This window comes from Giraffa tippelskirchi, chromosome 6 (genome assembly GCF_054371585.1).
Source record: "Giraffa tippelskirchi isolate mGirTip1 chromosome 6, T2T-mGirTip1v1.2.pri, whole genome shotgun sequence".
NCBI lineage: Eukaryota > Metazoa > Chordata > Mammalia > Artiodactyla > Giraffidae > Giraffa > Giraffa tippelskirchi.
In genome coordinates this window covers 119,263,197-119,290,173 of record NC_137280.1, presented here as the reverse complement: position 1 = coordinate 119,290,173, position 26,977 = coordinate 119,263,197, and the positions used below count along the sequence as shown (strand labels likewise).

The 26,977-nt window shown below is 44.6% G+C and overlaps 1 protein-coding gene across 13 annotated transcripts in view; it reads right to left on the bottom strand.

The window, feature by feature from the left end:
* The window catches only part of JADE2 (jade family PHD finger 2), a 143,961-nt gene that overhangs the window by 52,317 nt on the left and 64,667 nt on the right, over positions 1–26,977 (bottom strand). The gene's annotated exons all lie outside the window — the stretch shown is intronic.

Here is a 26,977-nt window from a genome sequence, read left to right as displayed (position 1 = left end):
GAATGACCATTTATAGGGCACCTGCTCTGGGCTGTGGACTGTTAGTCATCCTACTTCATCCTCAGGAGAACCACATGTTACCTATTCAAAAGATTTAGCATCTTACCAATAGTCAAACAGCTAGCAAGTGGTAGCAGAACTGGCACCTAGTCCAGCAGACCCCAGGACCTATGTGCTTTCCATTTTACCATACTGTCAAAAATAAAAAGTATTAGTATTACTGGTTTGATTGGGGATGGGAGCCTTGCTTGCTCCCATTGCTATATTGCTATATTGGCAAGAAATAATTGTATGAGCAGCACTTTTCCTCTGAGGTCGTTTCCCTGACTTTGGGTGAGATCCAGGTCACCTGAACAGTCCTTGGAAGGTACTTCTTGTTTAGGATGGGGTGCTCCATTAGAATCCTTGACTTTGCACAGTTCTGTGCTACTGTTTAAGGTTAACTTTGGAAATGTAAATAGAATGATAGCATTGAAGCTAATTATAACTCCTCAATCCTTGTTAAAACTTTCACAAATCATTCATTAACTTTTTACAGATAAAAAAAAAAGAGAAACTTGGTGTCCTTGGAGATGTAATCATTAATTATTTTCAACAAATATTTATTGAGTGCCTTCTGTATATGAAGCATCATTCTAGGTGCTGGGAACCCAGCACAAACATCATAGAAAAAAATGCCTCTTCTCTAGAGGCAGAGCCAAGATGGTGGAGAGGGAAGACACAAAGTCAGTGTCTTCTCCTCACACAAAGGATACTCACCACACTGCTGGTGGGGGACTTCCAACAACCAGGCAGACAGGGGGAACCTCCAAGCAACCAGAAACCAAAACAATATTGCAAAGAAATTATCCTCCAATTAAAAAAAAAAAGTCTATTCTGACTTTCTAGTTAAAGGAAATACATAATTTTTTGAAAGTTGAAAAAACGTATATTTGAAGGCTAGTAGGTGCTGTGGAGAAGAATTAAGTAGGAAGGGTGATAGGGAATGTGAGGATGCAATTTAAATAGAGTCTTCAGGGAAAAGCTTGCTGAGAAGATGGCTTTTGAGTAAAAGGAGATGAAGGAATGAGTTGTGAGGGTTTATGGAGGAAGAGCATTCTGAGCTAGGGATTCTTTTTTTTTCTTCTTTCTTTTTTATTTTTTAAATTATGGAAGTATGATAACACATTTACAGGAGACTAGGAAAATATAGAACAAAGTTGCATATAGTTCCACTATATATTACAATACTTTTTTAAGTAGATAAATTAAGATATTTAGTTGGAATTTCAATATCAAACTCTCAAAAATTAATAGAATGAATAGAAAAGTAGAAGGATATAGTCGATCTGAAAAGCACTATGAACCAATTCAACATAGTTTAGATTTATACAATTTTCACATGACAGCAGGATACAAATTCAATTCAAGTTCCCATAGACTGTAAACCAGGACACACTGGAACATATCCAGAGACATAAAATAAGGTGCAAAAATTTCATGGTCTACAGGTATTGAAATCATAGTCTATTTTCTTGTCACTGTGGAATTATGTTAGAAATCAATATCAAAAGATATTTGAAAATATTCCACATATTTTCAAGTACAATGTGACATTTACCAAGAGAGATTTTTGACTTTAAGCTAGGAATTCTTAATGTGGAGTCATAGACACCTCCCTCCAGGCAGGAATGTGCTTAATATGTACATATACAAGGAAGAGATTATACATGGCATTGTTAGAGGTCTGAGTATAGAATTCAGTGAGTCTTGACCTTAGATGGGAAACAAAAATTATATTTTAATTTTCACTAGTTAAAATTTGGCATGTTCTTTGATTACGAAAGCAGACAGAAAATCACAGCACCTATGATATTGTTGCCAATAGAAATCACAATATTTTCTATCACATTATAGTTGTTGCAAATACCTTAAAATATCATAACACTCATCACTACTTCAAAATTATGCTGTTAGCTCTTGTCATTTAATGGATTCATATGAAACATATATATTACTATATTACACATTTTAAAAATATTTTGAGGGTCTTTTCTTTGGGAGTTGGGGGGCGGTTTCCATAGACTGTAACCTACCAGGCTCCTCTATCCATGGGATTTCCCAGGGAAGAATACTAGAGTGGGTAGCCATTCCCTTCTCTGCGGGATCTTCCTGACCCAGGGATCGAACCTGCATCTCCTGCATTGGTAGGCAGATTCTTTACCACTGAGCCCAGGGGAGCCTGCCACTGCAGGAGATTCAGGTTCAATCCCTGGGTTGGGAAGATCCCTCAGAGAAGGAAATGGCTACCCACTTCAGTATTTTTGCCTGGAGAATCCCATGGTCAGAGAAGCCTGGCGGGCTACAGTCCATGGGTTTGAGAAAGTCAGACATGACCTAGCAACTAAACAACAACAACAACAATATTTCAGTATAGTTGGTCTTTATAATTTATGAAGCTTATTTTATGGATTTAAAGATATTCAGAGTCTACAGGAATCATAGGCTGCCAAAGGGGTCCATGGCATGAAATAAAGATTAAGGACCACTTTCTCTACACAGAGACAAACAAGTGCAAAAACCTTCAGGCAGGAATGTGCTTAATATGTACATATACAAGGAAGAGATTATATATGGCATTGTTAGGAATTTGGCCTTTTCTAGGAATAATATGGAGGGTTATGAGAAGAAAAAGTGTATATTCTGACACTCGATTGCACAGGTCACCCTTCTGCCAGATGAAGGACAAACTGAAGGGGAAAGGTTGAAGCAGGAAGATCAGTTAGAAGTTCACTATAATAAAACAGGTGGGAGATGATGTTTTAACTTGGACTAGAGTGTTATAGCAGTGGAAGTGGTCAAATTCTGTATATAGTTTGAAGAGAGCTCTGACAAGATTTTTTGATGGGGTGTGAGAAAACAAGAAGTCAACGACGACAAGAGTTTTGCCTTGAACCACTGCAAAGAGGGAGTTGCCATTAACCTACATAGGGGAAACTGTGAAAGGAGCAGGTTTGGAGGAATTATAAGGAGCTCAGCATAAGACATGCTAAGCTTGAGGTGCATATTAGATATCTAAGTGCAGCCATCCTGTAAGCAGCTTGAAATGCAACCTCAGCCCAGGGGTAAGGTCTGGGGGAGATATCACTTGAGAGTCATCACCAGGCAAACAGTATTTAAAGCTACAGTGATGTTTGCCATTACTTCACAGCAAATAATAGTGACAGATTTCCTCTTCTCGGGCTCTAAAATCACTGCGGATGGTGACTGCAGCCATGAAATCAGAAGACAATTGTTTCTTGGCAGGAAAGCTATGACAAATCTAGACAGTGTGTTGAAAAGCAGAGACATTACTCTGCAGACAAAGGTCTATATAGTCAAGGGTATCTATGGTCTTCCCGGGGGTCACGTAGAGTTGTGAGAGCCAGACTGTAAAGGAGGCAGAACACCAAAGAATTAATGCCTTTGAACTGTGGTGCTGGAGAGGAGTCCTGAAAATCCCTTGGACAGCAAGGAGATGAAACCAGTCAACCTTAAGGGAAATCAACCCTGAATATTCGTTGGAAGGACTGACGCTGGAGCTGAAGCTCCAGTAATTTGGTCATTTGATGCAAACAGCCAACTCAATGGTAAAGTCCCTGATGTTGGGAAAGATTGAGGGCAGAAGGAGAAGAGGGCATCTGAGGATGAGATGGCTGGATGGCACCACCAATGCAATGGATATGAACTTGGGCAAACTTCATGAGATGGTGAGGGACAGGAAGGCCTGGTGTGTTGCAGTCCATGGGGTCACAAAGAGTCAGACACAACTTAGTAACTGAACAACAACAAGTGATGTCTGAGTCACCAAGAAGGTAGGTGTAGAAAGAGAAGAGGTCCAAGGATGGCATCCTTGGGCACTGCAAGGTTAAGAGGTCTGGAAGATGAAGAAGCAAGCTGTTTTTTTTAAAAAAATATTCCGATATTTCTCCAAAGAAGAAATACAAATAACAAATAAGCACATGAAAAGATGCTCAACATCACTCATCATTAAGGAAATGCTACACTGAGGTGCTGCCTCACATCCATTAGGATAGTTACTATTAAAAAACAAAAAACAAGTGTTGACAAGGATGTGGAGAAATTAGAACACTTGTGCATCGTTGATAGGAATGTAAAATAGTACAACCAGTGTGGAAAACAGTACAGCCATTTCTCAAAAAATTAAAGACAGAATTACCATATGATCCAGCAATTCCATTTTTGGTGTGTACTCAAAGAATTGAAAGCAAGATCTTTAACAGGTATTTGTACACTTATGTTCACAGCAGCATTATTCACAATAGCTAAAATGTGGAAGAAACCCAGTATCCATTGATGGATGAATGGATAAGCAAAATGTGGTATGTATGTGTGTGTATACACACACACACACACACACACACACACACACATATATAATGGAATATTTTTCAAATTTAAAAAGGAAGGAAATTCTGCAATATGCTATCACATGGATGAACCTTGAGGTTCCTATGCTACTGAAATAAGCCAGTTACAAAAAGATAAATTTTGCATGATTCCACTTGTATGAGATACCTAGAGTGGTGAAATTCATAGAGACAAAAAGTAGAATGGTGGCTGCCAGGGGCTGGGAGAAGGGGAAAATGGGGAGTTATTGTTTAACGGATATAGAGTTTCAATTTTACAAAATGAAAGAGTTCTGAAGATGGATAGTGGTGATGGTTGCACAACAATGTGAATGTACTTAATATCACTGAACTGTACACTTAAAAAAGGTTAAGATAGTAAAATTTATGTATATTTTCTCACACTAAAAATAAAAAAGAATTGGGGAAAAAAAAGTGAAAAAAAGGAGCAATAGCATTCAGAGACAGAAGGAATGTCCTGGAAGCCAAGTGAAGAGAACTTTAGGACAGAGGAAGGCCCAATGTCCAAAGCTGCCAAGGGGTCAGGTAAGATAAGGACTGACAAGTGATCATCAGGTTCAGCCACATGGAGGCCACTGGTGATCTTGACAAAAGCCATATCAATGGAGTGGCACAGGCACAAGTTTGAAAGAGTGAAGAGTGGGAACATTTATAGTTGTTACAGCTGATTTCAAGATACTACTTGAAAATGAGAGGTAATCTGTATATACATGATTGTAGAAATGGATAATTATGTATGTGTAGAAATTCAATTAAAACTACTTTTGTTGAGAATATTCCAGATGTCATGCATGATAATGGACGCTACAGATACTGAGAGAAATAAAACACATTCACCGCCTTCCAAGATTTCCTAAGAGTTCACAGTCTAGCAAATTTTTGTGAATACATGAAATACACACAAAATGATATAGGTGGCTAAATACACACAGCCAGCCTGGGGATTCGCTTTTCCAGTATAACAGACAATATGGTTAAAACTATGGATTCCAGATTCAGGCAGTCATGAGTTTGAGTCCTATCCACCATTCACCAGCTCTGTGAATCTGCACAAATCTGTTTCCTTAATTTCCCCCTCTAAAATTAAGGATGTGATAATTCCCAAACTTTAGAGTGCCTGGGATGCTTGTTAAAAATGTAGATTTAAGGGCCTCATCCCCAAAGGTTCTCAATGGCAGGTCTAGGGCAGGGCCTGGGGATCTGCATTTTTAACAAGCAGCAGGTCATGCTTCAGGCCCTTGGCCTTGAACCACACTTTTAAAAACACTAAGAACTTTCCACATGGTACGAATCTTTGGTCTGGCATTCACTAATTGCTCATTCAATAATAGCCATTCTTCCTGGAGCTCTTATTGGGGACAAAAAACCTTTCTAATAACTTGCAATTTATGTCCAGAAGCAGAGGTCCAGCATACTGTAGGCACCCTACATTGAGAAAATAGCATGATAATCATTCAATATTTACTTATTGAATTTTTATTCACGGACTGCAGAGAAAAAAATATCTGACTTGATAATTTGCCTGAGTCATCAAGGTAGGCAGAAGCCCAGATGCAGCTCTCTAGCAGCCAACCTCTGTGCCAGGTGAGAAGTCACTAGCTGCTTAAGGCAGTACTTAAAGTACGCGCACATAAAGCACCTGGGATCTTGTTCAAGAGCAGATTCTGACTCATTAGGTCTGGGGTGGGGCCTGATATTCTGCATTTCTAACGAGTTCCCAGATGATGCTGATGCTGCTGGTCCACAGATCATGCCTGAAGTAGCACAGGTAAGGAGGCTTAGGAAAAGTGGATCACAACACTTAACCTAACATTAGGGTTCCTGAAGAATTCCTGGGAATCCTGAAGGGAAAATATGAAATCTGAGAAGATTACATAGATGGAAGTGAGGTTTGTTCACACTTTCTTCTGTCTCCTCTGTTTCTGGAATCCAATTCTTACCCTCCCACACACAGTCAGTGGCATTAGGTGACTGCCCCTAAGGGAGGGTGAACATTCCTTCTGTTGGCCATTCAATAAATATTTCCTGGCTGCCTACTCTGTGTCAAGCCCTGTGCACAGCACACAGTTTGGCATTCAAGGGTGGACAAATTCAGTAGCTTCTGCCTCCCAGGCTCTAAGCAGGGGCTGCAGCTGGGGTTTGGAACAGAGAGAAAAGCTGCCTAAGGCTGTGTCCGTGGCTGAAGACACTGACCTGGCAGGATCCAGCCTTGGCTTTTTCTGTGGTGCTACAAATACATGCTAGGGAGAGGGACCCCTCTGGAGCCCTCGCCAGCTGGTTTCAAGATGGTACTGACCAGCCCCAGGAGATGTCTAGATGATGCGCTAGCCAGGCCACCTGTCCCTTCTCAGACTCCAGCTCCAGTCCAGTGGCCACAGATGGCAGAGGGCAAATAAGATCCCTGGGGCCTCGAAACACCTCCCCAGAAACTGGCAGCAGGCAGTAACTCCAGCCAAGTCAGGGGCCAGCTTGACCACAGTCAAAGTGTGAGACACCCCACTCAGAGCTGAGGGGCCTGGCCCAATCCAAGAACCAAAGGCACTGGGTCCCAGTCAAATTGAACAGTGTGAGAAAAACTCTTTTTTTTCAGGGTTTCTCATAAATTAAAGTCCTATCCGACCTTCTGCCTGCAGTCAGTGTAACAGTCTTACAAAGACCCTTCCCATGCATTTATTGATGAGTTCATAGCCACACTGAAGGTAACTTGGTTTTATTAGAAATAACATGCATTTTACAAGCACCCATACAAACAAGGCTCTATCTTAGGGCAGTGAGTTCCAGGTCAAGATTCAGTCTCCTAGGGATTTAGTCCCATTTAGGAAAATAACTCCTTAAGCATAGATGGGATGGTCAAGGTAAAAACAAGCTGTCTTGGAGCCTGTGAGTTGGTCAAGAGAGTTTCTTTAAAAGGGCCTGGAGATGGACCTACATATAGATGGAAATTCAGATGAGATGGGAGGATGAAGGATGTTCTAGAGAGATGGGTGGTGTCTACCTGGATTATAGACCTCCTTTTGTACAGGAAAATATACTAGTATGCTTCTTGAGGATGAAAGGTGAGGCCCTATGGTTGCCCCAAATTGGAAGTAAAAGACGAGAATGTGAAGTTAATTTCCAGGAATCTCCCTCAAAGAGACCCTCTGATGTGGGCACAAGGGGATCTGTTTAATAGCATCATTACAGCATTGTTTGTAACACTGAAAAACTTGAAATAGCTTGAATGTTTGTCACTAGAGAACTCACTAAATAAACCAAGAGCAAAAAGAAGACAGCAAACTAAAAAAACATTGTGTGGTTTTGTGTGTCTGATGTAGAAAGAGCCCCAAGAAAAGTGTTAAGTGAAAAGAAAGTTTCAGGATAATATGTACAGTATGATCTCATTTACTTAAAAAAAAAATACCTACAGAAGTCTACATTTTAAACTGAACACAGACACACAGATATACGTAGCTTCATAGAAAAAAATGTAGTATCTGGTGATGACCAGTTGCCTATGTTGGAGCTAAAGGAATAAGGTTGGGGGGGGGTGTCAGGGGCTGGGATAGTACTGTGGAGCTGGAGAGGAAGAGGTGACTCTGTAGTTGTCAGGGGAGTCTCAAGGAGCCCTTTGCATTTGGGCAGTGCTGGTTGCCCCACAGGTGCTCAGAATTCTCCAAGAGCAGAAGCATCAGTGGGGTGGAAGGATGGACTCCCCCAGCCCAACCAAGGTTAGACCATGGTCCTGGCAGGCAAGGACAAGACATCTGCTCTCTGGTCTAGCCCCCGTGCTGACTCCTGGGTGGCCTGGAGCCTGTTTGGACTTCTCCAGCTGGCCAGCCTGGGATTCTAAGTCTATTTCAGACGCTCCTCCCATGGAGGCTGAACTCCAGGAAGGGCACAGAAAAGCCCTACTTGGCCTTTGGCCAGCTGAGACTAGGACATGAGACAGGCTGTGCCTGGGAACCAGTGTGGGAAGAGAGATGTTTCTAAGCAGCATGGCCTCTGGCAGGAACCCCCTCCTCTGACAGGTAGAGTACTTTTTCTTTCCAACATATCTGGCTTGAGGGGACCTGGTCCAGCCTGGCTCCTTAGGGAACAAGTGTAGGAGTAAATTCAGTACCTGCTGGGCCCTACACAGTTAATGAAACCCACTGAGTGAGAGCTCTAGCTTGGGTGAGAGACGTAGACAGTGCTTAAGGCCAGGGCTTGGGCTCTGGGCCTGTGGGAAGCAGGTGTGTGCAGGTGCAGACCTGTTCTGTATACAATTCGTATAGTTGGTCTGGCCTGGCTTCAGGCTACAGGGATCTGTTACAGGAGGTCCCAGCCCTGAGGATACCACAGATGTAAAGGGACATACACTGGATTTGCATGGAAGTGTGTGTCAAATATGTAAATAGGATCAAGGCTCAGTGTGGAGTCAGAAGCAGTAAGGTCAACTGGCATGAGATGCCACACCACAGTCAAGCATTCATTAATGGTGTTCAGACCTTGACCAGCCTCCCATTGCCAGGAAGTGTTCCAGGGTGCAAGGTGGCTGCCTTGGGAGCCTCCTGCAGGCACAAGTGAATAAGCTATCCCGCCTTTAGGACTGTGGACAAAGAGACTTGTGAGCCTGGGGTGACCTTGGGCACTATAACTGATGGACATCTAGGACCTGCAGCTCTGACAGGTGGCAAGCTGCTTCCAAATGTGCTGGATCCCCTGCCAGGGCCCTGGGGAGAGGCTTGGACAGGAATTGGTGCTGGATGCCTATGCAACAGAGATGCTTAGAAACAAGGGTATTCTTGTCGAACTGCTCTCCAGGCAGCTTATCCACTAACACAGCTCCTCTAGGAGAGTTCTATGGAAGAAGGAAATCTTGCATTACCTTGGCATCCAGCTAGGGCAGGAAAGGCAGTTTCCTAGGGTGCAGGGGGAACTGTGTTTGGGAATGGGGACTCCCCTGGAGAGCTTCTGCCACTGGGCATCTAGTTCCTTATCTCCCTGATCCCCAACTGCTTTCAGAGTTCAAGGAGAGGCAAGCAGCTCTTAAGTGTCCAGTCCTCTGGCTGGACACTTAAGGGTAGGCCCAAGGAAGAGCAGGCACCATTCTTGCCCCAGAAGACCTCAAAACCCAGGTAGGGAGGTAAGATTCCTAGACCGGAAACAAGATGAGGCAGGACGTGAGTCAGTGCAGCAGTGCCTGCTTCGGCCCTGTGTGTGTTTGGGGGGAAGGAAGGAGCCACTATGCATGGAGAGAGGGAAGAGAGAGGGTACACATGTGCTTGTGTGTGCATGTGTACATTTGTGTGTACCCACATGTGTGTGTATGTGTGTGTCATGTCATTGTGTCTGCATGAGCCCACATATGCCTGATGCCACATCTCTGGAGTTCCCATTTTTTGTGCTATTTGCCCAGACAACCTAAAAACAATTTCCATATAACTTTAGGATTTGTTATTTGATGCATAAGATGTTTGCCCAGCAGATATACTTTTCTACCCACACTTTATCTAAGATCAAGTTAAAATAAGTCTGCACTTTAACTGGCTAGTGAGCAAAAGTCAGACTAGAGCACCTTGGATTTATCTGGAAAGTTCATATAAAAATGGTCCCTGGGACTTCCGTGGTGATCCAGTGGTTAAGAATACGCCTGCCAATGCTGGGGACATGGATTCGATCCCTGGCCTGGAAAGCTCCCAGATGCCACAGGGCAACTAAACCCGCATGCCACAACTACTGAGCCCACACTCTAGAGCCTGTGCTCTGCAGCAAGAGGAGCCACTGCAAGGAGAAGCCCATGCACCACAGGAAAGAGTAGCCTCCCTCACCACAACTAGAGAAAGCCCACGTGCAGCAACAAAGACCCAGCACAGCCAAAAATAAATACAAATAAATAAAAATGGTCTCTATGTGGATAACAGATTTGAACAGTGTACATGGGTTGGACAATGATGGCATTGATAGTGATGATGATGATGATAAACAGACTCAAATATAACTACTGGGGTTGTCATCAGACCTTTATCTCACAGATACACAACGTAAAATTGGGCAGATGACAAGCACTCAGCGAATGCTAATTGAATTTATTTGCAGGCATTGAGAAAGAATGTCCACATATGTGACATTCTGTGGACACAGAATGGACACATTCTGTGGACATTCCATATTCTAGCAAATATGGAGCTAGATGATTGATAATTCATCATGGACAGAGGGCACTGAATGATAGATTGAGTTTAAAAGTCAGTTTATTAGATTGATGGCTGAGGGGTGATGAAATTATTAGATTGAAAGATTAAAGCCATGGAGGAATGATAGATTGATAAATAACTTGTTGATACTGGTTACGGGATAGGAAGAGAGATAAATTGTGGCTAGGTGACAGGTCAAGAGATCCATGACCAGATCCACATAGGGAGGTAGAAAGGTAAACAGAAATGAAGTGAAAGAGTGAAAGAGACAGACAGGAGGCTGAGAGAGATAACTGTCAGGCAGAATACTGCTGCTAAGTCGCTTCAGTCATGTCCGACTCTGTGCGACCCCATAGACGGCAGCCCACCAGGTTCCCCCATCCCTGGGATTCTCCAGGCAAGAACACTGGAGTGGGTTGCCATTTCCTTCTCCAGTGCATGAAAGTGAAAAGTGAAAGTGAAGTCGCTCAGTCGTGTCTGACTTGTAGCGACCCCATGGACTGCAGCCTACCAGGCTCCTCCATCCATGGGATTTTCCAGGCAAGAGTACTGGAGTGGGTTGCCATTGCCTTCTCCGGTCAGGCAGGATAATGCCCCCTAAAGATGGCTATGTCGTGTTACCCAGAACCTGGAACATGTTACTTATATAGCAAAAGAGACTTTGAAGATATGATTAAATTAAGAACCTGAGATGGAGGGATTATCCTGGATTATCCACGTGGGCCCAATCTAATCAAGTCCTCTCACTGACCTCTTTCACCATGCTTCAGCCTCCACTGTCTTCTGTTCAGTCTCTCATCATGCCAAGCTCATTCCTACCTCAGGGCCTTTGAACTCACTGTTTCCTCTTTGGGCTCATTTTTGTTACTCAGATCTCAGTTCAAATGAGAGTTGATTCCCTGCTTCCAAATTTTTGTCCTGAAGCCTTGAGAACACTCCGTTCCTGGGACTGGGCTGGGGCAACGGGACGTCCAAGCTCCTAGCCTGCGCTGGCTGGCATGATCCCCAGCCCTGGGTCCCGCCCAAGGCTGCGGGATGGATCAGTGTGCATGAGTCATCGAGCCACAGACACAGTCCCCTTGTTGGAGGGACCTGAGCAGTTTTACGTTGTGGCAAACTCCTAGGGCCAGTGGCCCAATTGAAAGAGAGGGTTAGGAATTTCCCCAAGTTCTTCAGACTTATGTGGGACCAGGAGGGAACTGGAAAGTGGAGGCGCTGAAAGCGGTCTGTATGGATGATGCTGTAACCTCTCTGGGCAGCTGTGCCCACCTGAGCTGCGCTAGGCGGTGGAGGAACAGATGGCACGTGCAGTCTCGATGACCCCTCCACTTAGCTCACACTGACTGAGCACCCACTGTGTACCAAGCCCCATGCTGCCAGCCCTGCCCTGAAGGAGCTAACAGTCTAGTCTGGGAGGTAGGCTGGCTTTCAAACTTTGCAGGTCTACTGGATGAGGGCTCGGCATCAGCTGACTCAGAGAAGTCACATTAGACTCTGCAGCATGGAGCAGGTGGTAGCACTCAAAGGCAGTGAGCAGGCTAGCTGGAAGGGTCTAGACAGGAAGGAAAGGTGATCCAGGCAGCAGGATCAGCCTGGTGCGTTAGTCTCCTGGGGCTGCCATAACCAAGGGCCCACAAACTTGGTGGCTTAAAACAACAGAAATTTGTTCTCTCACAGTTCTGGAGGCTAGAAGTTTGAAATCAAGGTGTTGGCAGGGCTGGGCTCCCTCCTTCCTGCTCTCTGTTCCTTGGTTTGTGGCTGCACAACAGCAATCTCTGCCTTCGTCTTCACAAGTTTGCCTTCCTTCTGTTCTGTGTGTCTCCACATGGTGTTTTTCACATCTGCCTGTGTCTCTGTCCGACCCTTTTCTTACAAGCATCCATATCGTATTGGATTAGGGCCCACCCTAATGACGTCATCTTAACTATATCTGCAGAGACTTTATTTCCAAATAAGGTCACGTTCACAGGTAGTGGGGTGGGTTACGGCTTCAGTATATATTTTTGTGGGGACACAATTCACCCCCTAACAGTGGGCAAAGGCTTGGAAGGGCGTGGAACTCAGGGCCAGAGTGGTCTACTGTTTGCCATCTCCTCACCCACAACCTTTGTACACATGTCCCCTGGGCTTCTCATGGGTCCTAACACCTGTCTGGTATGTTCCCATCTCCAGACTCTTGCTCCCACAGTCCCCCAGTCCGAGTAGTTTTTCTTTCTTTATTGGCACACCCACGTCTTCAGGAAGTGCTCTCAGGCACTGACCTGGAAGTGCCGGCGCCTTCCTCTGATCTCTGAGAGTCGAACAGTCTAACCGTGCTGTTTAGTCTACAACACAGTGCCCAGGTAAAAAGCCTGGAGGCCAGCCCCTCAGCCGTTTCCAAACTCGCTCCTCGCCATCCCTCACTGTCCCAAGGCAGGGCTCCCCACACCTCTGAGCAGAACCACCCCACACCGACAGCCCCGATTGCCATGGTCTCCCTTATTCTGGACGCACTGCATCTTCCAGGAGCTCCCCTGGAGTTCTGAGGTTGGCCCCCACTCTCACCACTTGGATCCCCATGGAGCCCACTTGGCCCCACCAGTGACCAAGGTGACCGTGGAGCACTGGCTACCTGAGGCAAGTGGAGCGGCTTCCAAAGGGCTCTCTGACCCAATCCCCATTTCCTTCATGGACTGCCCTGGGTAAGAAATTCCAGAACTGGCAAATCTGACAGCACTTATCCCTGATGGGGACAAATGCCTTGCAGGGTAGCAACTGTCTGATAGGAGTAGCTGGGCATGACTTGGCCTCTGAAGCCTGGCAGCCTGGTGTTATCCCACTCAAGTCCTACAGGAGACTTGCCACCCAGGAGCAGGAAGAGATCAAGATGGGCTATTCTTCAGAGCTTTGTCCAGGCTGGGGGTGGGGGTTGGGGAACCAGAGGGAAGCCCTGTGGCCCAGTCGGCCCAGGCAGAGATGCACTCAGGACCTGAGATATGCGCTAAGCTCAGCCTCTTCCTTCTCTGCAGCCCAGCCTCCTTTGTCCTGCACCTCCCTGGCTGAAGAACAGCCCCCTCCACACGCAGCCCCTGGGCTGTTAGTGACCTTTGGACGGGGAAGGACCAGGGCCTCCCAGGCTCCACACCCAGGCTGACACTCGCAGGAAGCACAGAGAGGCCCAGAACTGTCTCTCCTCAGGCACAGTCCCACAGTGTCCTCAACTGGCCAATCCTGCTCTGCCCTTTCTCCTGCGGGGGAGGAGCTGGGGGCAGGGAAGAGGGCAGAGCCAAGATCTGGCTAGAAGTACTATTGCTGCCCCTGGCCCTCAGCCCCACATGTGCCCATGGAACTCAGATTCTGTGCAGAGGCCATGGACGAGACTGGGCTGCTATTTCGTTCATGCTAGAAGGACTGGAGGGTAGGGTGAGGGCCATTCTCACCACAAGATCCCAAGGGTCCTAAAAAGGTTCTCTTGGAAGGGTAAGCCAGCCACGTCTAATAAGGAACTATTTCAGTTTTGCCATAATCAAGTCTAACTCAGCAGGGCTGCCTAAAATAGCCAGGTAATAGAAGTCAAATATCTGCAAGGAGAGTTTGGCTCCTGAGGCCTAGGCGGCGGGAGAGGAGGCAGGGAGCAGAGGTTCAAGTGTCAAGAGGGTAGCCTCAGTCCCGGCACCCAGATTCCACACCCCTTTCCTCCACCCTGAGACACTGGGTCCAGGCCTGGCCCCTAGTAGGTCCTTAAGCTAATGAAGCCTCTAACATTCCTACTCTTACTAATCCAGTCACTGCTCACACAGTGTGTGTGTGTGTGTGTTAGTTGCACAGTTGTGTCCTACTCTTTGCGACCCCGTGGGCTGTAGCCCACCAGGCTCCTCTGTTCATGGACTTCTCCAGGTAAGAATACTGGAGTGGGTTGCCATGCCCTCCTCCAGGGGATCTTCCCAACCCAGGGATCAAACCCAGGTTTTGTGCATTGCAGGTGGATTCTCTACCATCTGAGGACAGTGGACATCAATAAACCCTTTTTAGATTAAGGGCTTTGTAGAGAATTTCATAGTGCCTCAAAGAAGGTAAGGTATGCTCAGGGGTTTAGCTGAGGCTGGCCTGGAACCTGGTTGCTGATCAGAGAAGGCATCTCTGGGCCTAGCTTAAGCCCATGTTGAGGGTCCAGTTAGTGGCCAGAACAGCTGGGTTGTGTCCTTCCCCAGGACTGTCCACCTGATGGGTAACTGAGGACACCTACGGTGGGGCTGCCTCCACTCCAGGAAGCACATCCTGTCAGTGGCCCTACTGGCCCATCTTGGGCTTGGTCCCCTCTAAGCCTGGTTAGACTTGCCCATTTCCCACTGTCTCTTTTCTTGCAGAGAAAGAGGGAGACCAAGCAAGGCATGGCCTGGGCCCTGTGGCCCATGGTCTGAGCCCTGAGTATGGCACCTCATGCACAAGGCCAGGAGGAGTGTACAGACCATCTGGGGGTACCTTTAGAGCAAGGCCAGCTATCTTTGTTCTTTGCTCCCACTCTGCAGCAAACCCTGCCATGCATCCAGTTTCCTTACCAGGCCCGTGGAGACCATCTGGAGAATCTGTGGGGTGTCATCTCCCTCCTCCAGGGGCATGATCCTCTAGCCTGGCACATCTCAGACTTCTAAGTGTTCTCTGGAGGTCTTTGAGCAATATTAAGGAGGAAGAACACTTACTCCCCCCATCCTACCCTAGACTCCTCTGGGAAGCTCATCCCTCCCCACTGCCATCTGTGGGCTTCCTGAGTTCAGCCCACAGCCCCTGAACCTCAAAGCTTCAGTCTAACAAAGTGGTTAATGCCTACTCCACTATTTGGTAGCTGTTTGAACATGGGCAAGGTACTTGACCTCTCTGTACCTTATTTACTTCACTTATAAAATGGAAATAATGAGGACTTCCCTGGTGGCCCAGTGGTTAGGACTCTGAACCTCCACTGCCAGAGACCAGTTCAATCCTTGGTCGAGGAACTAAGATCCCACAAGCCATGTGGTATGGCCAAAAAGAATAATAAATAAATAAAATGGAAATAATGATAATCCTTATTTTGAAGGGTCATTGTAAGGATCAAATAAGATCACCCAGGGGCTGGCATTAATAAAGAGCAGGTAGTAGAGAGTATCATTGTTATTACCTGTAGGGCTCCCCAGGTGGCACAGGGGTGAAGAATCTACCTGCTAATGCAAGAGATGGTGGGTTCAATCCCTGGGTCAGGAAGATCCCCTGGAGTAGGAAATGGTAACATGCTCCATTATTCTTCCTGGGAAATTCCAGGGACAGAGGGGCCTGGTGGACTACTCTGCCTCTCTCTTTCAGCCTCTTAAGTCCAGTCTTGTCATGTTCCTAAAGTCTCGCAGTCTGAACTGGGGTAAGCTGGTCAGGACCCGCTTCCAGGTGAATGGGAGAGAAGGATGTATGTCTGAGTATCCTGCATCCCTGATCATAAAGCTAGAATAACTCTTCCAGAAAACTAGGATGCTGTCTCTTTGGTCACCACACTCCTAATTCAAGGGGATTTCAAGAATCAGCATTTCTGTGGTAGAAGCCAAAGCCAAGAAACAGATAGGGTGAGAAAATAACTGAAGGTCACACAGCAAGCTCAGGCCAAAGTTGAGTGAGAGCCCCAATAGACCTGCCACCCAGCTCTCCTCCCTACCTGATGTAAGCTTTCTTTCCTTTAGAAACCTCAATAGAAGCCTCCTTTTGGAGCTTTACTTTCAGAAAAAGCAGCAAACAAAGTATGGAGTCAGTCCCCCTGGGCCTGGACCCACAGGATGACGGAGACGTTACCAGAGCTGATGATTCAACTTCCTGCCTTTTGAGAGCACCCAGACCACAGAAGTCTTCTTGCTTGGAGGAGGGGGCGTCTCACTGCTGAGGGCCAAGCAGGGTGGGACAAGGCCCCACCACAAACCACAAGACAAGGCAGTGCATGGGGCAGGTTCTAAGGGGCCATTCTGGAACCCTGGCCAGCTGCTTCCTGCTACCATCTCTTTGGATGATTGATTACTACCTAGGGTGACCAACTGTCCTGGTTTTAGCACCCAAAATACCACATCCTGGGAAACCCCTCAGTTCTGGGCAAACCAGAAGGGTTGGTCACTTTATTACCACCCACATTTCTACAGGATGTGACCGCCTCAATGACTCTGGGAGTCTGGGCTCCAGGACAGGACATTCTAGAACAGGGAATTAGCAAACTAAGACTGGAGGGATCTGGCCCTCTGGCTATTTTGAATAGCCCATCAGCTAAGAATAGTTTTTACATTTTTTAATGGTTCAAAACAAAATTAAAGAAGAATAATATTTCATGACAAGTAGAAATTATATGAAATTCAAATTTCAGTGTTCATATAGGAACACAACCAAGCACATTAATTTACCTATTGTTTCTGGCTGTTTTCACATTACAAGGCAGAGTTGAGCAGCTGCAAGAGACCATTATGGACCTATGGACCACAATGTCTAAAATGTTCAGTCTGACAGTGTACACAAATAGTTTACAGACCCCTGTTCTACAGGCAGGCAAAAGGTATGGTGCCTGATCTGGGCTGCATGTGAGTGTGTGTCAGTGAGCAGTGATGTGTGTGTGCAGAAACTCAGAACTGGAGGAGAGAGAGATTCAAGGCAATGTCTCAACTTATTTCTTAGACTGCAAATACTTGCCAACCCAATTCCAAAAGTGATTCAGGAATGACATCCCCATCCATTGCTAACAATTCTGCTGAGCTTGAGTTTGTAGGGGGCACCAGGGTCTGCAAGGTACATGCAATACCAGATCCTTGGCCCTACAGGCAACAGAGTCTTCCCCAGGCATCAGTGAGCCCTACTATCTCAGAAACCCAAATGTGAACATGGAGTCTGACAACTGGACAGCATATTTGAAGCTGGGACCATTCTAGGAAACCCATTGTTCTGACTGTGGGTAAAAACAGTGAGACTCCATGTAGGGTTAGGCATCCCACAGTTGTCACATGGTGCCATAAATACAACAGGAGCTCCATGTGCCTGCACAGGTCTCTCCACTTGTGCCATGGTTATCCACCTGTGTAGATGACTTAGCAGCTCGGGACTGATAGAGGGCTGGTGAGCTGTTCTCAGAGTCTTTTGGGGAATGTCCCCATCTCGTCTGTCTCTGAGTAGTTTCTAATTCACGTGACCCTGAGTCATTGTTACTGTTAACACCTTCAAGTAGGGTTTCTCAGAATTAGATCCTGCTCTCAAGTCACTCTCCCCGGTTCAGGTCTTCAATCCTTGGAATGACAGAACTGACTGCATCTCTGAAAGAAGCCCCCCTCCATACCTTGGGAAAGAAGGTAGCTCCATTTAAGTTTGAGTCATGCTTTCTACACTTTGAAGGCTAGTCATTAAGAGCAAGGACCATCGTTAGGATGCTAGGAAGAATTTTATAATAGACCTAGGTTAGTTTCTCGAACTCTACATAGACAATTTATGTTCTTGGTTGAGTTGCCTCAGCCACATGATCAGTTTGTTTCTAGCTATACATCCTCAGACTGGCTTCTGTGGACTTAAGACTGAGATTTGGGGAGATTAGGGAGTCCCCTCATAATAGGTCTCTAGGTCTATGCTGTGTATTCTGAGCTGTTGGTTAGTTGTCCCTCTGGGTCACCATCTGTAAAATGAATGATTTGGGAGACTTGCCTTCTCACGGGGCTCTGAAGAACTGTTGTACCAGAGAGAAGGCCCTCTGTTGATTTCATTGTGGATATTCCTAAGGAGTTGGCTCAAGGCTGGTGCTTTAGCAGAGTGTGTGTGTGTGTGTGTGTGTGTGTGTGCGTGTGTGTGCGTGCGTGCGTGCGTGCGCGCTCAGTCACGTCTGACTCTTTGCAACCCCATGGACTGTGTGTGTGTGTGTGTGTGTGTGTGTGTGTGTTGTAGGGGGGGAATCAATTAGAACTCTTTTAAGTTTATTAATATGAAATTCACCCAAACCTGCTTAAGCAAAAGGGATTTATTTATTTGTTTGGTAGGTTTACATAATGGAAAAGTTCAGAGGCTTCAGGTACAGCTTGATCCAGGGCCTCAAAAATGTCAACAGGATCAGGTTATTCTTTTTTTTTTTTTTAAGCATAGTTGATTACAATGCTGTATTAGTTTCAGGTGTACAGCAAAGTGATTCAGTTTTATATATATGTGCTGTGCTGTGCTTAGTTGCTCAGTCATGTCCAGCTCTTTGAGACCTCACGATCTGCAGCTCGCCAGGCTCCTCTGTCCATGGGGATTCTCCAAGCAAGAATACTGGAATGGGTTGCCATGCCTTCCTTCAGGGGATCTTCCCAACTCAGGGACTGAACTTAGGTCTTCCGCATTGCAGGCGGATTCTTTAACATCTGAGCCACTAGGGAAGCCATATATATATATATATATATATATATACACATATATATATACACACATATATATATTCTTTTTTGAATTCTGTTTCCTTATAGATTATTACAAAATATTGAGTGTAGTTCCCTGTGCTGTACAGTAGGTTGTTGAGGACCAGGCTAGTCTTCATTTCTGCTTTCTTTATCATTGACTCTTAGGCTGTGATTGCAAGACAGCTGGAAACAGCTCCAAGATGACACCCTCACATCTCCAAATTCAGATGAAAGGACGACATATTTTTCTAGGCCACTCAAACACCTGGTATTCGTTCCAATAGACCTCATGGCTTGGCTTATGTCACATGCCCATCCCTAAACCAACTATTATGCAACTGTGAATAGCATACAATGCATTATGCTACTCTGATTGGCCAGGCCTGATTCACATGTGACTCTCAAGACAAGGAATCAACCACCTGAAGTACCCGTACTGAAAATGACAAGAGGAGTAGTTCCTAGGTGAAAGTTAGGTGGCTGTTACCAGAAAAGGAGGGATGGACACTAAGCAGGGAAACTACAACAGTTCTCAGCAGGGAACAGACATGTACAGGCAGGAATACTTGTGCGTGGGTCTGTACAAGACTTCAGTGGATGGATGCATAGTTCTAGGATACAAAATGAGAATGTGAGGTACCTTCCACCTCCAAGAAAATGTTGGACTGCCTCAGAAACCCCCAAAATATTGCCTACTCCACTGGACTTTGTCCTCATAGTGAACCAGAATATAACTGGGGCACCCTGAAATCCGCAAGAGTTACCAGCCCCTGCCTGGAGCAGGGGTCATCTGGCCCATGCCTGCTTAATTTCCTGATTGTATTGTGCTCTCTTTGAGGGCAGAGGCCACAACTTTCTTCCTTCTGTATCTGCGGAAGTATTTTTAGAATGAATAATCAATCATCTTCAGCAGGTGTGTGGAGCTTGGTAACTTTTCAAACCCCTTTGACATCTACTATCATATTTGATTCTTTGTTCTTCTTTTTGGCTACCCAGGATCGGAACCCTCTTCCTGTGATGGGGAATTCCCCTCATTCTGAGGCTGAGCCTACTTCCCACCAGAGAGGCTGAAAGTACCACATGCATGTGTTTCCCAGCCTGCCCATGACTGGGCAGGGGCCCTTGACTTAGGCTCTGACAATCAGACATACAGGCTCCAGATTGTGACCCAGGAGCTACTGGCCTGAAGAAGCACTTGGTGGTTATTGCGGGTGCAGTAGGCCCACGTGCTGGGGCGGTGGAGACTGTGATACCTGAGGGCAAGGGCAGGAGGCTGTAGGTTAGCCTGGACAGCCTGGTCCACGGTGGTGGTGGTGGTGGTGCAGTAACAGCAGCAAGGCTCTGCTTGTGTTCTGCAGTGCGACTGGGGGCCTTGTGCGAAGCTGTGGAGTCTTTGGGGCTCCTTCTCTGCCCAGAGATTCTCTGAGCTGCTCGATATTCTTATTCTTTTTCAGCTTAAATCAATTTAACTTAAATCAACTAAGTCAATCTGCTTAAGAATCGATTTCTATTGCTTGCAGCTAAAACTTCTGACTGTTATAAATCCTTGAGACAAGACAACTGCATAATTCCCTTTTCCCAGATGGATAAATTGAGGCTAAGAGATTGGCCCAAGCTCATGCAATGCAACAGTTTCTATGTTGAGACCAGAACCCTGGACTAGGTGGAGCAGACATACAACTGGCAGGTGGGAGCCCAGGCAAGGAAGAAATTTCTCACAAGTAGAGCTGCCTCACCTGGTAGGAAGCCCCGTTACTGGAGGCATACAAGCAGATCTTAGAATGAGAGAGAGGCCAAACAAAGTAACTCCAGTTCACTTATTTCTCACGTTACATATATTATCTGCCCAACTCAGATTCCTCTTTGTGAACACAAGTGTATTAAGGTAAAAACACAACTCCTGGTGCTACAGCTTCAAATCTCCACAATCTCTTTACCAGCTTGCCTGTTTCTGGCCCAAAATACAACAGCTGCTAGTCCCATATCCCAGAGCAAAGTCACGGTGTTTATTGGCCTCCGTCACTTTAATGAAAAAGCCCCTACACCAAACAAATACAAGCTCAGACATTTGCAACTAATTATGGTATTGCTGATCAGTCAAATTTCATTGCAAATTGCATGTTGAAATTGATAGTGGGCGAGTCATGAATAAATTGGTTGTCTGGAAAAGTGACATGGGCACACAGGACTAGATTAATAATTCAATTTAGACTCAGCCAGACACTCTGAAGAAAAGGAAAAAGCAGATTAGCGTTGCCCCAAGATTGCTTGTTTACCCGTGTACCTCCTGCCAATGTGCCTTCTAAGGGAAGCTGATCCTCCTTTAGGATCCTCCCACTTCGGGAGACCGCAGGGCGTTGAGTATTCCAGCCTTTAATTCTTGGTTTGCAAAATTGCAGCCTTGAGTGGTGTGGGGAGGGGAAGATGGCCCTATGTCTCATCTGCTGCTGAGAAGCCCACTTAGGAGGGTTCTTGAGGATGGATGCCTCCTGCTGCAGTGAACAGCTCTCTCGGTCTTCCAACTGTGGGTACTGGGCTGGAGGAACATAACCCACCTTGGAAGCCCAGGTGGGTTTCCCAGGTTAGGTATGGATCCAGAGGAGTAAGCCCAAAGAAGGTAGGAAAGGAGCCAGAGGGGCGTTACAAAGCTCTCCACTTGGCCTGGGCGCTGCAGGGTCCCAGAGAGCTATGAAGTCCAAAGGAGAGACAACGCATCAAGTCCACAAGATGGAAGGGCAGTGTCCCCAGGATTGGGTCTTCCTGGAAAGTCACTATGTCCCTGCACTTGAGGAGGAAGCAGGAAGGAGACACAGAGCAGGCAGAGTGCACAGGTGTGGAGGGGTAGGCACCTTATGCATGTAAGATGCAGCCACAGGAGTGCTTAACTCACCCAGGAGTGCTTCCCCCTGAGCTTCTCAGCTATTCCAGATGCCCTGGCTCCAAAGACTCGTGCAGAAGGAAAGTCTTAATTTTTATCTTCTAATTAGGGTTTAAAACTCAAATGTCTACATGGAAGTGGGCGAGCTCTGGACTGGGCAGACTTGGTAAGCTTGGGTCTGATTGGGGGGGAGCCATGATTCAGCTTCAGGAGACTGCCTAGAGACAATATGAGTGGGAATACAGAAAAAGATTTAGGCCAGGGATATAAATTTGGAAGTCATCAACAACTGAATTATATTTAAAGCCAGGACACTGGGGAAGACTAACAACGGAGTGAGTGGAGATAAGAGGTCCGGGGACTGAGTCTTAGAGATGAGGAAATGTCAGCAAAGGGGCACTTTGTGAAGGAGCAGCCAGAGAGACAGGAGGGAAACCAGGAGAGGGGAGTGATGATTCAGGCACCAAGGAGGAAGAGAAGAACTTTCATTTTCTATGAAGAGGCAAGGAAAGTGAGGCTTGAGATTTAACAACATGGAGAGTCCTTGACAGAGGCAGTCTTGCCATAGTGGTGAGGGCTGATGGGAGTGGATGGGAGAAAGCAAGTGAAGAAAGGACTTGAAGGTGGCAAGAAGAGTCAATTCCTTTCAGGAGTTGTGCCATAAATAGGAGCAGAGAAATAGGGTGACAGTTTGAAGGGGATATAAGGCCAAGAGAAGGTTTTTCTTTAAGATGGAAAAATTACAGTATTTTTATGTGTTGTTGGGAATAATTCTGGAGAGAGGGGAATTTTGATGATGCAGGTGAGAAGTGGATAAATGTTGGACTGAAGTCCTTGAATAAACAGGTGGAGATGGCATCTGCTGCACAAAATAGAGGGCCGTCCTTAAAAAGGAACATGGAAGGTTCACCCATATTAGCGAAAGGAAAGGCAGAGTTGACGAGCACAGATGCAGGTGGGTGGAGGAAGTAGTGGTGGCGCCCATGGAACTTCTCTTCTATTTTCTTAAACTAGGAAGAGGTTGTTAGCTGAGAGTGAGGTGGAGGAGGTGTGAAGCAATCGGCTGGGAGAGAGTGTGAGAGTAGACCTGGGGATGAAGTATGAATCCTGGGCAAGCTTTTAGGTCTCACTTAGGAAGGGCTGTGGTCATCGATTTAAAGTGAGGCTGTGTAACAAAAAAAGAAGGAGACTCACAGATACAGAGAACAAACTAGTAGTTACCAATGGTGGGGAAGGGCAACATAGGGGTGGGGAGAGGGAAGTACAAACTATTGAACGTAAGGTAGGCTCAAGGATGTATAGTACAACATGGGGAATAAAAAAGCATGATATTAGTGTAAAGATAGAAACAGACTCACACAATACCTGATCAATCAAGTGGTTTTCAACAGTACCAAGGCAACTCAGTAGGGAATAATCTTTCCCCTGGAATTACTGGCAACCCACTCCAGTGTCCTTGCTTGGAGAATCCCATGGACAGAAGAGCCTGGTGGGCTGCAGTCCACAGGGTTGCAAAGAGTCAGACACGACTGAAGAGACTTAGCATACATGCACAATAATGAATCATCTTGACCCTTACTCATATCATAGACCACATACAAAAATTAACTTGATGTGAATTAAAGGCCTATAAGTATGAGCCATATACAAAATTACACATACAAATATAATACAAAAATGAGCAAAAGACCAACTGAAGAAGACTTTAGCCAAACTGATATTTAGATAACAAACACATGAGAGGATGTTCAACATCATTTGTCATTAGAGAAATACTAATTAAAACTACATGCTAAAAGAACTAGAATTTACAAGACTGCCCATATTAAGTATTGGCAAGGATAGGATCACTCATTGCCCTGGAACAGATGGGCCTCACAGGTACATGAAGAAACACTGGGGAATCATGGGTATGTTGTAAGAACACAGCAGAGTTTAACCTCTCTGCAGTTGACAGCCATTTAGGTTGTTGCCAGTTTGGCCTTTGGCAGTTGCAAAGATGTGCCACCCAGATTCCTCCTCAAGGAAGAATTTGCTCTCCAGTTGCAGGGAGTGTGATCAGCAGAAACCTGCAAGCTTCTTCGGGGTTCACTGGAGCTGCAGATAATGCCTGTTTCTTCCCAGAGCAGCTTGTATTGTGTGAGTGAACAAAGGAAGGATATGAAGGCTGGGCCATTTTTATCTGCTATAAGAGTGTTCAGATGCAGAATATTTGCTTCAGAGTTCCCTAGCAAGATGGCCTAGACTTTGTTGAACCTGCATTATAGTTTGACTTCTTCCACTCAATTCCGCTTTTCTCCCTTCCTTTCACAGATGCTGATCCCTAATATTCTTAATAAATTTCTTGTACCCTACACTCCATCTCAGCGTCTGTTTCCTGGGAACCTGACAGGGCTTCTGTGATCATTCTTATCCATGTTTCCTGTCCTATAAACACTTTCTGTAGGATATTTGCATAAGCATGGAATTGCTGGGTCACTAGAGTATGTAATTTTCAGCCTAATTGAATAAAGCTGAACTGTTTTCCAAAGTGAGTGTACAAGTTTATGTAGATTGACATGGATAAATATTTTTGCTAATCCTTGGTATTGTGACTTTTAAATTTTATTCAACTTGATTAGTGTGTAATATCTCATCATGATTTTAATTTTCATTTCTCTGATTACCAAAGAAGTTGAGTGCTTTTTAAAATGTTACTGGCCTTTGTGTTTCTCATTTTTCAAGTTCTTGAGGACCACTGTTTTCTTGTTCCTGCATATCTGCTGTTAAGACCACAGTTTCAAGTTCTTGAGGACCACTGTTTTCTTATTCCTGCATATCTGCTGTTAAGACCACAGTTTCAAGTTCTTGAGGATGTTTCTCTGATTTTTCAAAGTGCCTATCTTTTGCCCATTTTTCCTTTTCTTTTTGCCAAGTTATTTTTAAATTATTACTTATTTCTTTTAAAACCACCTTTTTTGAGGTATGATTGACATTTTAAAAAGCTGTACATATTTAACCTATACAACAGGATGAATTCGAATTGCTCATTTTTTTATTTGGTTGTCTTTTATCATTAATTCTAATGAGTCTGTATATATTCTAGATAAAAGCCCTTTGTCAACCTTATCTGTTGCAATAATCTGCTATTCTATAGCTTGCCTTTTAACTCTCTTAGTGTCTTTGATGAAGGGTGATTCTTCATTTTATTAGTATTTCTCTTATAGTATTGCTTTTTGTACTTTAAGAAAATTTTCCTTACCCAAGATTATGAAGATATCCTTCTACATTATTATTTTAAAATTACAGTTTTGTCTTTTATACTTATATGCCCATGGAGTTGATTTTGGTGTATGGTGTGAGATAGGGGTCCAATTTAATCCTTTTTTTTTCCTCCTATTTTTTTGGCCATGCTGTACAGCACGCAGGATCCTAGTTCACTCACCAGGGATAGAAGCCCTGCCTCCTGCAGTGTAAGCCTGGTGTCTTAACCACTGGACCACTACGGAAGTCCCAATTTAATTCTTTTTTGATATGGATATCTAGTTGTTCCAGCCAAGTCTATTTGAGAGTCCATCTTTTTGCCACTGCTACACATGCCATCTATGTTACAAATCAAGCATCTGGATTTGTGCAGGTCTGTTTCCATCATGTCCTCTCTATTCCACGGAATTGTGTGTATGTGCACGTGTGTGCTCAGTCGCTCAGTTGTGTCTCTTTGTCACCACATGGACTGTAGTCCATAGCCTGCCAGGTTCCTCTATCCATGCAATTTCTCAGGCAAGAATACTGGAGCAGGTTGCCATTTCCTTCTCCAGGGGATCTTCCCGACCCAGGGATCGAACACACTTCTCCTGCATCTCCTGCACTGAAAGAAGGATTCTTTACCACTGCACCACCTGGGAAGCATTCCATTAACAGTGTCTATACCTGGGGCTTCCCAGGTGGCTCAGTGGTAAAAGAATTTGCCTGCCAATGCACAAGACACAGCAGACTTGGGTTTGATCTCTGGGTTGGAAAGATCCCCTAGAGAAGAAAATGGCAACGTACTCCAGTATTCTTGCCTGGAAAATCCCATGGAAAGAGGAGCCTGGTGGGCTACAGTCCATGGCATCACAAAGAGTAGTAGCAAAGATTCAATGCTACACTCTCTTAATCACTCTAACTGTATAGTAATCTAGCACAGCAATTCCTCTAGTCTTGTTCTTTCCTCCAGAATGACTTAGCTATTCTTGGCCTTCTGCATGTCCATATAAATTTGCATATCCATATAAAGATAAGTTTGTGTCATAGTTTACAAAAAAAATCCTGAGGAGTTTTTATTAGAAATAAAATTGGATCTGTGGATTACTTTGGGAAGAACTGACAATCTTCATAATATTGAGTCTTCCAAGCCATGAACATCTTATCTCCACTTACTAAGATCTTTAATTTCTGCCCATAAAATGCTTTCATTTTTTCTGCATTGGAGATTTACTTAACTTTCATTAGATTTATTCCTAGTGATTTGGCATTTTTAATTGATATCACAAATACTATCCTTCAAAACTTTTCTCTTTGTTGCTGCTATTAAGTACATTGATTTTTAAAGTCCAGGACACTGGCTGAGCTCTCTTAATAATTCTAATTACTGATAGATTATTTTTTAATTCCTCTGTACACTGTCCTATCATCTATAAATAATGGCAGTTTTGTTTTTTTTTCCAGTCTTTATTCCTTTTCTTTCTTCACTGTGCTGGGTATAACCTCCAGTATAACGTTGAAAAAAAGTGGTAGTAATGCATATCTTTGTTTTGTTCCAATTTTCAAAAGGAAAAACTTTTACTGTTTCACCACTAAGTACGACGCTTGCTTTAGTTATTTTTCAAAAGAAAGCTTTTAGAAAATTAAGGAATTTTCTTTCCTTAAAATTTGGCAAAAAAATTTTAACTATTCATCTGTTTGATTTAATGGATGTTGAGTTTTATCAAATACTTTTTCTTTATCTATTGAGATAACCATAAAATTTTTCCCTTTAATCTGTTAATATGATAAATTATATTAATGTTTTTTAATATTAAACAAAACTTATATTCATAGAATTAATTATAACTTGGTCATATGATCCTAAGTTTTTTAATAATACTTTTTTTAAAGATTTTTTTTTCTCTTTTTTTCTTTATGGCCATG